The sequence below is a fragment of the Ochlerotatus camptorhynchus genome, unplaced genomic scaffold (assembly GCF_037179485.1).
Source record: "Ochlerotatus camptorhynchus isolate MF236.1 unplaced genomic scaffold, CSIRO-AGI_Acam_v1.1 ptg000335l, whole genome shotgun sequence".
Taxonomy (NCBI): Eukaryota; Metazoa; Arthropoda; class Insecta; order Diptera; family Culicidae; genus Ochlerotatus; species Ochlerotatus camptorhynchus.
The window spans coordinates 82,093-96,387 of record NW_027040823.1 but is presented as its reverse complement, the minus strand read 5'-3'; positions in this window follow the sequence as shown (position 1 = coordinate 96,387).

Here is a 14,295-nt window from a genome sequence, read left to right as displayed (position 1 = left end):
AGTTTCTAACGCTGTTTGTTTATTAAATTATTAAACGTCAATCAGCTTATTGCATTGAAGCATTTGGTGCGTGAATGGATGGAAAAACTTGTTGTTCTTGTGCGCCTTTCAATGCACCATGGTGTCGATTCTTACGTTATTGTTTGTGGTAATTTTGACGATTGTGTTACTACAAGTAGCGATTCTGCTGCAGCTGCTGGTGTTGACGTATTTCGGTGGAGCCTTAGGCGGTGCAGCATACGTAATGGCAGAGGAGGAGTTCCTATAATGGTAAAATATTCTAAAATCCTCGTTTTGAACTTTTCAGTTTCCACATCAGAACCTACCTGGTTCTCCGGGTCACAACATCTAAGTTTCCAGTATGTTCAGCTACGTCAAAATGTATGCGCTCTCTTGAAGATGCGCTTCTGACACCTAGTCATTATTCATATCCAAATGATCCCTACGCTGGTAAATTGAGTCAGCTTCTATCCAAGTTGGAATCCCCATCTTCACCTTCTCGTTGGTCAGCCGAACCGAATCCTCATGCAAATTGTGCCCTATCACACGTCAACACTGAAATTTCAAATCTTAGTTAAGGTTGATTGCTAGTTGAGAAAATTTTTACTTAGGCATAAAAAAAAACTAAAACTTACTTGTTAAGATTAACGATCGAAGGCAGAAATTCCGTACGGAGAATCTTTTTGACTAACAACGATGTCGACTGACAGTTTGAAACGTGCCCTATACGCACAACAATAAAAACAGTTTTATTGGGTTGATTTTAATGGGCTTTTGTATTCATTTGAAACTTGTTTATGAACTGCAACAAATAGAAATTTTGCATTGAATAATAACAAAATATTTTGTTGGCTTACGCCTCAGTGTTTTTTCTGCGTGTAATGTACACATTTACACCGATTGCATCGAAGAATATTGGTCCCAACTAAATCGATTAACGTACCCCATTATAGTCCAAATTCTAGTACTGCACGATTTAAGAAAAAAGTACCCAAAAGTAAGTTCATTTGACTCATCTCGGCACTATAGTGCAGGAACCTAAAAGTAGGTAAAACGGATCAAAGTAGTTTTCATTTACTTGTGTGAAATTCGTATGGAATATTCCACTCGCTTTCTACCCAAAAGTAAGTTAGTTGTAGTAGGTAGATATGATTATACTCAACGTTGGGTTCCCACACTTTACTAGTTACGCCTATAGTCGCTATATTCATAGTCTGGCGGATAGAACTTCGAGCTATCAAAAAGCGGAACCAATTCAATATATTTTAGACCAACAATTGAAAAGATACTATCCACTTTAATAAACAAAACGTTGATTATGCTTCCTCGCCAATCGATTACAAATTACCGGCATCATCGGATAGGGGAAACTTTCCTCAACCCAAAGATGGTGTTAGTTTGCGTAGGCGAGCCTTGAGTCACGAGAAAAGAGTTTCCGAATTTTTGTTCGCAATAGCTGATGTGCTCTTTTTCTGTTATTGGTCGTGATTTGCTCGATTGGTTCCGCTATTTGACAGCTCAATTGGTTCCCGAGATTCTATCCGCCAGACTATGAATATAGCGACTATAGTCACGCCAAGAGTGAAGCCAAATCCACTTATCGAACTGTCAAACCAGCTACCTATCGTGCAAAGTAAACAAACATTACGATGCTATGAACGGTCCACGAAAGGTATTGCAATAAAATATAAAATATAATCGAAGAAATGATAATAAACACGCAGTGAGCACTCAATTGTCATGGGATACGTTTGGTAATGATCAATAATGAGAATTTTTACTATTTTTTGTTAAGATAATTTGACAAAATCACTGACACAATGATTTACTACAGCCGCTATTATTTTTCCTCGCTAGAAGTCATTTGAAGTTGATGGACTTCTACATCAACTTCTGTTGCCAAGTGAAAAGCAAGGGAATCTTTCGAAAACCGTGATGCGAGTTCAACTGTTTTTCTCTTGGCGTGACTCATTATACACCGACTCTACACTTTACTACCCCTGTTGGGTGGTTTTGCTTCTTCATTTTTGACAACATTAGAAGGAGAAAAAGAGACAAACTACCCTAATAAACAAATACCATAAATGAAATGTATCCCGGATATGTAAACTATCCCAGTTTTAGTTTGGATGTTTTCTTACCGTGTAGATTCGCTATGAAAATTTGACAGATAAAATGAGGGGTTTGTGGATTTTCTTATGTTTCGAGGGGTGCATCGATTAGCTTGGGACCGAAGAGAGTACCAGAGCTGAGCCAAAAAGTTGAGCACGTTTCTTCGGGACCTTCTAGTCTTTGAGTTACCTCTATGATAATACGTACTAGGATCATTTATTTTTCTACCATCTGACATATTTTTCATTCGTTTCAATTATCATTTGAATTGATATTCAACACTCGCAAAAATTTTTTGATACTACAGATGTAAATAAAATGGAAATTAATTGTATTATGTTATGTAATTCTGTTCTGTTCTGCATCAAATACGTAATTTCAAAAGAAAAATATGAACTAGATAGATTTAATACATTGGAGGAAATTTATGCTACGAAAGATGTAATTATTCTAAGAAACGTCACACGGTTCCTTAAAATAAATCAACAAGAAAATTTAAGCAAGGTATAACATCATCACCGAGGTGAGCTGAGAGTCACAGTTGCCTGTGGCGGCTGTCAGAAATGACAACATAGAAGACGAAAAGTCCACGAGACTGGAAAGAAAATAAGCTGGCGATATAGCGGTTCTTGCTGTGAAAAACGGAGTGGTGTTTCCAAACACCAAAACAGAGAAAAGAAGAAGTATAAATAAAAAAAATGAATTTAATACATGGGTGTACAGTTTCCGGCCCGTGACTTTCCCACCGTATTTTACCATTCGTCACGATTTGGAGCCTTCTGCACTCTGTACGTATGCAGTCCCTACCGGTCCTTGGCTCTCTGAACGAAAGACTTGGACAGATTCAACTGTTTGGCCACATCCCTGACCGAAGCATTGGGATTCCACTTAAACGCTTTCACACGCTTGTAATCCTGATCACTAATAGAACATCAATTCTGACCGCATTTCTCCTTCCGTTCGATGCTCAGAATTTGGTAGTAACGTTTAGTCACACGACTCACCTTCGACTGCACGATTTCGAGTTGTTTTCCGATGTCCCCCGATGAGAGAGTTGAGGATTTTCCATGTGCTTGCGCAAAATCAATTCGCGACGTTGTTTTTCCAAGGGGGGGGAGGTGGCTGTCAAATACGAACAATCGTCGCCTACCTCGCATAACTGGGATAACTGGTTCCAAACGTAAACAAGCCATAAGAAACCTACAGCGTTTGTTTACGTTTGGAACCAGTTTCATACAAGAATGATCAGTAGGCTGATTTGACAGCACGTCCCCCCCAGTGTTTTTCGGGTGACGACATTTTTTAAAACTTTCGAAAAACGGACAGCGATAAAAATACAGTGTAAACAATACACTCTAAACTACTTCTACCCAAAATTTTCAAGAGAAAATACCCAATGGGCAATTTTCTACAGCGTTTTTTTCCGTGGTGCAATTTGGTGTGGGACACCCTTTAATCCATGATATCCATGGTGGATCATCTCACTAGCGAAAGTATTTGTGTAAACTGTAAAACTTTTTATGACTATGTACACACGCAGAGAAATACTTTTTAATTTCAACAAGATTCTGTATTGAATTCAATAAAAAAAAAGTTGTCTCCCGACTAACGATAAAAATATTGTTAATACCAATATTTTTTTTATTGACTTCAATGAAAATAATTTTTGTTTCTATAATATAGATAACTCATGGACCGAAACATATTTTCTTTGAAATGGCGAAACAATCTTTGAATCAACAATTTATATTTGTTGAATTAACTTTTTTTATTTACTGAGTCAGCAATATTACTTTCATTGAAGTAACGAAAAAATCTTTGAAGATACAACTTTTATTTTTCGAATTAAAAAATAAATTTTTAAATCAACCATTGTTATTCATTGAGTGAACAATATAAATTGTTGGTTCAATGATATTCCTATTTCGGTTTCAGTTGTTTGTCTTTTTTAAAAGAACAATTCGGTTTTTTAATACATTTATTCCATTTAATTATAAAATAAATTTATATAGGTAATTACAATTACCGTTACAATTGTTTTTTTATATAAAAAAAAACGAAGCGCATTTAGATGCGGTGCCACCACCTGTCATGAAAAACTAACTGGCTAGGCGTAATTTTTGAGGTTATGATGCATTTTACACTGTAAAAGACTGGCGTAAGTTTAAATAAACTGCAGCTTTCTTTAGTGAGGATACATTTCGTATATACTGTACCTGTGGCTCGCTGGGAACAGATTGCGTAGTTCAGCTGCTCTATCCAGCAATGCGGCAGGGGTAAGCTTGGAAAACTTATTTTTAAACTCATCCACAACAATGTGCGTGATGATCTTTTTGTCGCCTCTCGACAGGAAATCGACAGTGAGCATTCATAAGGGCGTATACGCGATGATCGATTCTCTTCATCGATTTTCTCTTTTGTTAATAACTCGCTAGATTTAACGTTTGTCGGTGCGTTTGCTGTTGCTTTTGATAGCCAATGCAACCTGTTACAACTCTACATTGAATAAATTCTACAAAATTGTTGCGCTTAGCTGTAGCAATGCAAAGAGAAAATCGATGAAGAGAATCGATCATCGCGTATAGGCCCTTATGCATGCTCACTGTCGAAATTATCTTTTTGATATTTGTGGATGATTACCCGCATAAACGCGAACCATAAATTGACCTTACCTAAAATGGTTAAAAATTGTTTATAATCCCTGCTAAACTTTAACTAAAATGGTTATGGAACTTTACATGAACGTTTAATGATAAAGTTTCAACCTTATGTATTATGGTTTTTTGGAACTGGACCTTACAAATAATGGGTTGTTAAGAACCATTACCGTTCCAAATTCTTGTTTTCTCCATACATTTTCGGAAAGAGAACTATATTAGAACCTTTTAACTTATGGTTTGAGAATTTTAATGGTAATGGTTATGGTAGTCAGTAAGGTCCACGAATGGTTTTGTAACATCCATCAACTTTATGTGGAATATATCGCGAATTGGTTGACTGTAATTTACTGATTACCAATTCACGATATATTCCACGTAAAGTTGAGCGATAATACAAAACCATTAATGGACCTTACTGACTACCATAACCATTACCATTAATGTTCTCAAATCATAGGCCTGTGAAAGAGAAAAATAGCGGCATTATAAATCAAATATATAATGATCATAAACTATGTCAATATTTTTTATGGGAAAATAATATCCATATTTACCTGTGCTTTTCTCCAGGTGAACAGGTCCGAAAATAAATTTTGTTCACTCTGCCAAAAAGGGGACCGGAATTAGTTCTTCTACTTCACGACGCTCGATGATCCTTAATGTTTCGGCTGTGTACTCGTTAGCTGGAAACAAACTATTAATTTAAGGATTTTTCAATGCAGAACTGCAGAAATGCAGAAATGCAGAACTTACTCACCGATAAAATAGTCAATGACCGCCGCAGACAGTCCAAAGCTGTTTAATATCTGCACGGTTTCAACGATTTCAGCGGACACTTCTTCCACCACGACCTAAACTCTTCCGACGAACTCATTTTGATTTTTAGATAACACAAAATGGCGGTCACTTTGCCGACTGCACTTGACATGTACACTGACAAAATGTATCAACAAACTTTTTTTTTAATCGACGATATTTTTAAACTCTAAAATATGTTTTTCAATAAGAAAATATTGTAGATTCAATAATAACTAATTTTTGAAATAAAAATATCGAATTGTTGAATTCAAAAATTATATTTTTAGTTTCAACTACATGAAAATTCTCTGAGTGCACGCTATTTCAAAACTGCCCAAATTTGGGTAGAATCCACCCAGATCGGTCAAAACTGAACCTACCCAAAAATGGGTAAACTGTGTTGGGACTGACAAGTTGATAAATGAACAACATTGACATGCATCCGTTCGACGTAGTTCATTTATCAACTTGTCACTCCCAACAGTTCAGTTTTGACCGATCTGGGTGGATTCTACCCAAATTTGGTTAGTTTGGAATAGTCGGTGAATTGACCACTTTGTCAAGCAGTTTTGGCGTGACTTTCTACCAGCGATTTCACAAAACCAAATAATTTATATTTGTTTATGAAACGCACAAATGTTGTGTGTGTGTGTGTGTGTGTGTGTGTGTGTGTGTGTGTGTGTGTGTGTGTGTGTGTGTGTGTGTGTGTGTGTGTGTGTGTGTGTGTGTGTGTGTGTGTGTGTGTGTGTGTGTGTGTGTGTGTGTGTGTGTGTGTGTGTGTGTGTGTGTGTGTGTGTGTGTCATCCTCTATCCCTCACCCAGCCGGGGGCGTTGGACAAGTAGAACTGCGAATAATTTGATCAAATCTCATGCTCCGTAATGGTGCCCTTTATGTTGTGAAGACTAGTACTTCAAAAAGGGTAACTTTTGAGGGAAGACAGGGTGTCCTCAACAAGTTAAGGGAACAGGATGCACTAAATGTCCACAACAGGTACAGCAAAACATCACATAGACGCCCTTATTCACACTAACTACTCAGGGGGTAGAAGGTCAAGAAGAGCCACCGCCACCAACTAAAGCTTGAACCGGGTACCTGGGACTCCCACGATATACCCGTGGCAATGGTCAGCAGACGATGCCCTGTGCGTATTTAGTATGTAATATGTTTTATTTGGATACACAAAATGTTTGAAGCCATGCGTCATCTAAACCATAATTCTTGCGTCACTTTTCAAATAGACCAATGTAACAAATGTAAACAAATCGAGTTAAGCGATACAAACTATTGCTCTTCTATCATTGTATGTGATACAAAAAAGATCCATCCAAATTTACTTTAATTTATTTAAGATAATCATGATACATGGGTACATGATTGTTACTTCGGTCATTCGGACTACCTAACATGATTGGTGCTCTTTTTCCAAAGGCGTGGCCAATCTAAAGTTAGGTACTATACTCTGAAATCTGTGAAAGGGAATCTAGTATCATGTAGACAAAACGTCCAATGTAACACTCATTGATTATGTCATTGAGAAAAATCGTCCAATGTACAACTCGACTTGTCAAAACGTCCTATGTGGTTTTTTCTATGTTGTAGCATGAAATTCAAAGTAAAATTGTGATTTTACCGTTTCTTTTGAATTTTCAACGTTATTATACACTGACTCCATTAAAAATAGTATTGCAAAATGTATTGTTTTTAAACAGTTAAAATAATAATCTGTCGAACTTCAACTTCGGTTTTCTCAAAATGGTGGATATGTTACATTGGTCTATTTGAAAAGTGACGCGAGAATTTGCATCACCACAAATACACTTGTCAACAATCTTCAACTGGAACGTACTCACCAAATCACTTCACCCGGGAGCGCATTCCCGATGCTTCCACGCATATTTTTTTTCCCTCCACTCCAACCACACAACAACCAAATATCACTTTTCTTTTTCAAGTCACTCCGTGCACAAAAGCAATGCACATCTCAAAACCCTGACAATAGATCAGCGCACTTCTCATCACCGCGTAAATAAACAGAAATTAAATTTTTCACTCGCGATGCCACAAATTTCTGGTCCGGGAGAAACAATCAAACCACGCCAATTTTGCAAACATGATGAATCATGTTTTCTTTCTCGATTCTAAAACTTCTCGGAAAGCGAGAAACCAACACTCACACACGTATAACCGTCCGGGAGGCAGAGTGCCAGCGCTAATCCGGCAAATGCAGCCGAAAACTATGAAAGCGAATGCACGCACAAAACAGAGAACGAACTTAACACACAACCGTATCCAAAGGCGTTAGAAACTCGACTGCCATTATGAAACGCACAAATGTTGGCTACTTTTCTCGAGGTTCTAGAAAAAAAAATCTCAAAATAATCAGAGTTGGTTGGAAATGCTAACATGTGCGTCTATCTTGAAAAACTGTCGCATTAATGGCCCTTCGCTCATTTTCAACTTCTATTCAATTTTCATACTGCCGTACTCTAACGGAACTATCCACCTACCCTCTTCTAAAGATCATTCTCTAGCTAATAAATCATCACACTAAAGCTTCATGTTAGCATTTCCAACCAACTCTGAAAATCGTTAACTTCGCGTATGAAGTAACATAAAAACACTTTGAATGACTCAAAATAATGTTTTATTTCAAAGTTCGAGTGGTAGTAAACGTCATTTTAAGTGCTCGAATAAAGTGGTTAATTGCTGGGGGGGGACGTGCTGTCAAATCAGCCTACTGATCATCTTGTATGAAACTGGTTCCAAACGTAAACAAACGCTGTAGGTTTCTTATGGCTTGTTTACGTTTGGAACCTGTTATGCGAGGTAGGCGACGATTGTTCGTATTTGACAGCCACCTCCCCCCCTTGGTTAATTGACACTAGATTGCGGAACAGAGACCGACGATAAATAAAGGAAAGAAGAAGATTGCTGCTCGTTCTTTTTCACAATCTGTTACAAGAAAGTAGAAAACGGGTAACTAGAAATCGAGATAAAGTAAAGTTGCCATTCACCACTCAGACTCCCTCCACCGCTTACTGTATACTTATTGTTATTATCATTATTTTTCTCAAAATTTTCCAACTATAGCAACAAAAATCAAAAGCATATGATGGTGAAAGATAATGCGTTTTGTTGTAGTATTTTTGGATTGTCCATATACCACGTAGATAGTTCAGGGGGAAGAGGATTGTCAAATGTTCACGAACAATACAATTTAAAAACAAAATGTTTGGATGAATGTCCACGCAGGAGGAGGGAGAGCCTAAAACCTCTCAAAAACTGTCCACATGGTCAGCCCCTTTACAATTTTGCATTTTATGCATTTTCAGTTTTGGTCGCGAAGAGGTTAATACTGAAAAGAATAACAACAGTGATTATTCTTTTGGCAATGAGTCAGTTTTGGCCGCGTGTGGAGCTTATCATCACAAGCGTCTGTTTTTTAAACGAACCATTGATTCTTTATTTACTGTCCATTTGCCTCTTGATTGCGGAATGCGGACCTTATGCACGGACACTCCTCGATTCCACGAGTAAACCAGACGAATCGTACGGAGTACAAAATGCTGCTGATTTCGAGCTGCCGAAAATGGACTTGATTGGCAGCTCAAATGGAAAGAATGTACTAGAAAAAATCCGCATATTGCATTCATGTGTCCCTCACGTGAATCTTTGCAAAAATATTAACCAATGATAAGCAATGCAAGATTTGAAGACATTTCAAGCTGAACATTGCATTAGGTCCTAAGTAACATTTACATATTCTCTTCATCGACTTTCTTTTTGCATCCTCACGGTCACGTTAAGACATTCCCAGGTAATTTCAGCACACAGATCGATGAAACAAGCTATTATCTAGCTTTGTATACGACAAACACGACAAGAAACGGTTCAGGCTGTGTTCCATTTGGTGAATTTTCACTTAAATTTGACAGATGGAAAATTTTCAAATGAACCTGCTATTCCAGCAGACTTATTTATAACAGACAAGGAATCAACTTTGACACATAATTTCTCGAAAATCGGCCGTTCAACAACAGAGGAATTTTCGAACATCATAATTTATTTTCGAAGTTTCAAATTTAAGTGAAAATTTCCAAATGGAATACAGCCTCAGTACCCAAACATCCCAGTGGCAGGTGCGTAGGCAACATACCGTGACAGCGGGCCCAGTACAGCAAAATAAACGATTTGAGCCCGGGACATGCTGCCTACTGTCAAACGCTGCTGTTGGTATAGGCCTTGTCACTGGCCTGTACCCAAGTTATTGACGAAGCTTGATTTGAATACGTGTGAAAATATCAAGAGCAAATTTTCATTACGTCGAAAGTCACAAAGGTAAACAAAGTCGAGCTATCAGTGTCAATCGATTCTCCTGCTATTACACTATATACTGTCCGAATATAGGATCAAATCCCATTTTTAAATTTATTTACCAGTCAAATTGCTTTTTGACGTAATCACCTTCCGATCAAAATAGTTTTCGATGTTACTTAAGTCACCCAATTTCTATGGAGATGCCGTTTGACTTAAGTAACAGCGCTGAGAAACCCGTGAAAAGTGTACGTTCGTCGTTTCGCTTTCTCATTATTAAAGTGAATAAATCGAACTGTTTGTTGCTAAGATGATTTCGGTGGTCCTAAAATGATGAATGGGCTGCACGTAAGGAGACGTAATTGATAATTCTCCCGAATATCCTGGTAAATACACTTTGACTTAAGTAACAATCGAGGGGGGCGACTCTATCTACGATGAAGGAAAAATTGTTTTTTGCTGTGGCTAGCTGCGCGCACGCTGAGTAGATAGTAAGAAGATTTATGACGATTCTGAAGATTTCTTGCAAAAAAATGATGCACGATGCAAGTAGATGCGAGAAATTAAAGAAGATTTTTCGAAGATTGATTAGCTAGTGTGAGATTTGTTGAGCACCTAGAATTAAGATTTAGATGTGTCGCCCCCCCTCGGTAACAATAGGGGCCACCAAACGACGTATAATATCTTTTGACTCAAAAACCAGTATTTTTTAGCATGAAAGCTAGCGATTTGCATTTGTATGATTAAAACCCGGCTTAATATGTTAAACATTGCTATCACTATGAGATTATATGTGTTTTATTGGAAATAGGAATAACTTTTCGGTCATCAAAACAAAACTTTATTTTTGTCGGATTGGTGCGAATGTTACTTACGACATAATGAAAATTTGCTCTTGATATTTTGTTTTCGAAGATCGATACACGGTAAATGAATCTGACTCATATTTGAATCCCATTCACTCAAATTTGCAAACACGTATACGCCACTCAAAGAATAATTGATTTTTTAATCAAATACAAGATCAAATATGAGTTAATATCACTCATATATTAGTAAATGTCACTCTAATATGAGTGACCTTTACTCATATTTACTCATTTTACGAGTGATACGCTTTTGTGAGTTTGAGTGGACGGTACTCAAATATGAGTTAGACTCATTTGCCGTGAAGTTTATTTTAACGGGAGGATTGACTGCACGCTCCCCCTTATTCTGCGAGTCACGTGACTCTCTCTCACCGGTGAGGTGACAATTGTCACCTCGTGTGAGGTGACTCTCCATGCAAATCAAATGGAGAGTCACCTCACACGAGGTGACTATTGTCACCTCACCGGTGAGAGAGAGTCACGTGACTCGCAGAATAGGGGAGGCTATTTCTAAACAACCCAAATTTGAGTAAGATCTACTCATATCAAGTCCCCGGCAAGGTGAGAGATAACCTTAGTTTCACGTACCCACTTGCAAATAGTAGGTGTCGCCAAACGACATAAACAAATGGATAGTCCTTTAATGGTATTTCTCTATGGAAAACAAACTTTTTGTTTCACCATGTGTGGATGTCCATCAACAGACAAGAATGCCGTATGAAAAGAGCAAATTTATTATTTTCGTGGTGAAATGAAATAAATCCATACAAATTGAACCGAGTTTCATCTCCTTATACCATCGAATGGCAATGATAATACCATAGAGGTAACTCTAAGACTCTAGAAGGTCCCGAAGAAACGTGCTCAACTTTTTGGCTCAGCTCTGGTGCTATCTTCGATCCCAAGCTAATCGATGCACCCCTCGAAACATAGGAAAATCAACGAACACCTCATTTTTCTGTCAAACTTACACTGTACCAACCGGTGGAAACTAACGATTTAAAATTGGCTCACTACTTGACTTACCTATTGGTCCCAAGCAAATCGATGAACGTACCCCATTCTAGTCGAAATTCTAGTACTACACAATGTTTGTTTTGATTCGCTATGAAAGTTTGACAGACAAAATGGGGGGTTTGTTGATTTTCCTATGTTTCGAAGGGTGCATCGATTAGCTTGGGACCCAAGAGAGTACCAGAGCTTAGCCAAAAAATTCAGCACGTTTCTTCGGGACCTTCTGGTCTTAGAGTTACCTCTATGTGACTACTGCCGAAGTAATCATGGCTCGGACACATGACAGGGATAGAGTCACCCTGGAATTTTCACTTAAATTTGTTCCATTTGGTGCATTTTCACTTACATTTGACACTTCGAAAATAAATTATTATGTTCGAAAATCACTCTGTTGTTGATCGTCCGATTTTCGAAAAAGATGTTTGTCAAAATTCATTCCTTGTCTGTCAGAAATAAGTCGGATAGAATAATAGATTTATTTGAAAATTTTCCATCTGTCGAATTTAAGTAAAAATTCACCAAATGGAACCACAGCCTTAGGACCAGCGTTGCCAGAATGTTTTAAAACTTATCGATATCAAAGGTTTAAATCGGTGTTTATCTGTATTTACTACTTTAATTAATTTTATATTTTTGCCGTTTTTGAAAGCGAAAATTTTAACTTATGGACTATGATCGGAAAATTCCGGAAGAAAACTCCGGTGAATGTTTGAATTAGCTTCTGGAGGAAGCTGAAAACAACATCCAGAGAAAGAAGAAATAAGTTCTCCTGGAGGAAATTTGAGGAAAGTTCTGAGAGAAGTTAGAAAAAAACATCCGCGGAACTGAGAAACTTCTGGCAAAAATTTAAAGAAAAATTTCATTCAGAAAAAAAAAATCGGATTTCACATTCAAAGGAAGGCAGAAAAGTTTCGGAAATCGGAAGTAAATTCCAGAAGTAGCCATTTCCAGGGGAAGCCAGAAGAAGCTCGCAAAAACTTTCCAATAGAAGTAAAAAAAAAACCAACTGGACAAAATTCCAGAACTAGACGACAGAAATCTCTGGGAGAAGTTGATTTGAACTTCCTGAAGAAAACTGAAGAAACTTCCTAAGGTAGATTGAAAAAAAAAAAAAAAATCTGGAGGAAGTTGGAAGCCAGAGCGCTAACGGAACAGTCGAAAGAAACTAGGACATAATTCCGGAAGAAAGAAGCTCTTGGGGGATGTTCTAATGATCCAGAAAATCTTCCAAATGGTTATAAAACATCCCTGAAGACCCCGCAACGCCCCTGAAGTTTTTGGAACATTCCTGGAATGTACTTAGGAATATTCCATATTTCCTCGGAATTCCTTAAAAGTTCTTGTAATTTTTCATAAGTTAATTGGGCTGTTTAGGTGCACTTTGATCATCTTTGAAATACTTGGAACTTCCCTGATTATAATGAGACTACCGGAATAATCAACTTTGAAGGTCTCTAGACTTTCTTTAAGATTACGAGATTTCTTAAGCGCTCGCACAATTTTCTTGAATTTATTGTAACATCAGCATTGAAATTCTCTGATCTTCCCGATTTTTCTTATTTTTAAAAGTTAACGACACTGCCTATAAAAAGCACGGGACTTCCCATTAAAAGCTCTCACAATGTATTGCTGAAGTTTTCGGAAATTACCTGTGTTTCACGGAACTCCTTTAAAATTTCAGCGATTTCCTTGAAATTTATTGATCTGTCATGATGTTCTCGGAGCTTCCTAAAGTTCTCTGAATTCTCCTGAAACTAATGGAAATGTCCTGAAAACCAATAAATTTTCCAGAAGTTCTTTGGACTTGTGAAGTATCCAAAATATTTATGATGTTTCCTTAAGTTCACTGGACTTTCCCGAAATTTCCGGGAGGAGTCGTAAAATAATGTACGATGTAAGGTGGAAGAAAATTCCAGGAGAAAGTTTGAAGAAAATTCAGAAAGTTAAATAATGATTAAAAGTATTTCCCGATTCCCCGGAATTACCAGAAAGAACCATCGAATGTTTATCGATTCATGGGAAGCCAAATACGGTGAGGACATTAATCGAAAGAGTATCCATAAGACATTTTTAAAGATGATTTGTTTTTAAAGTGTCAAACAATTTGAGATATTCAAAAAGATACAAGTCTGCGCAATAATTTTCTGCCAAATTCGAGCGCAGGCAGGCAATAAACATTTTGATTATTTAAAAAATCGTGAAGTAATGAAATTGGGTTGTTAGCGGAATGCTTAAATAAAACAGCAAAAAAAGGTTATCTTCCATTTAATTCCACTTAATTAATTTTGGTATCCATGACAGATACGTATTTCGACTACAATGTGCAGTAGACTGATGCAAATTTTGACATTTTCGCTCCACAGTGCTCAAACGGTTCCAAATCGGGTCCTGATTAGTCTCCCAAAATTTGAACTCATTTGATAAGAAACTGACTTGGCACAAACCATTTGAAGTTTATGTGGAAATTACTATAGGAAAACCAAATGTTTTGTTCATATCCATCTAACAACTTATCATATCGCTCTGC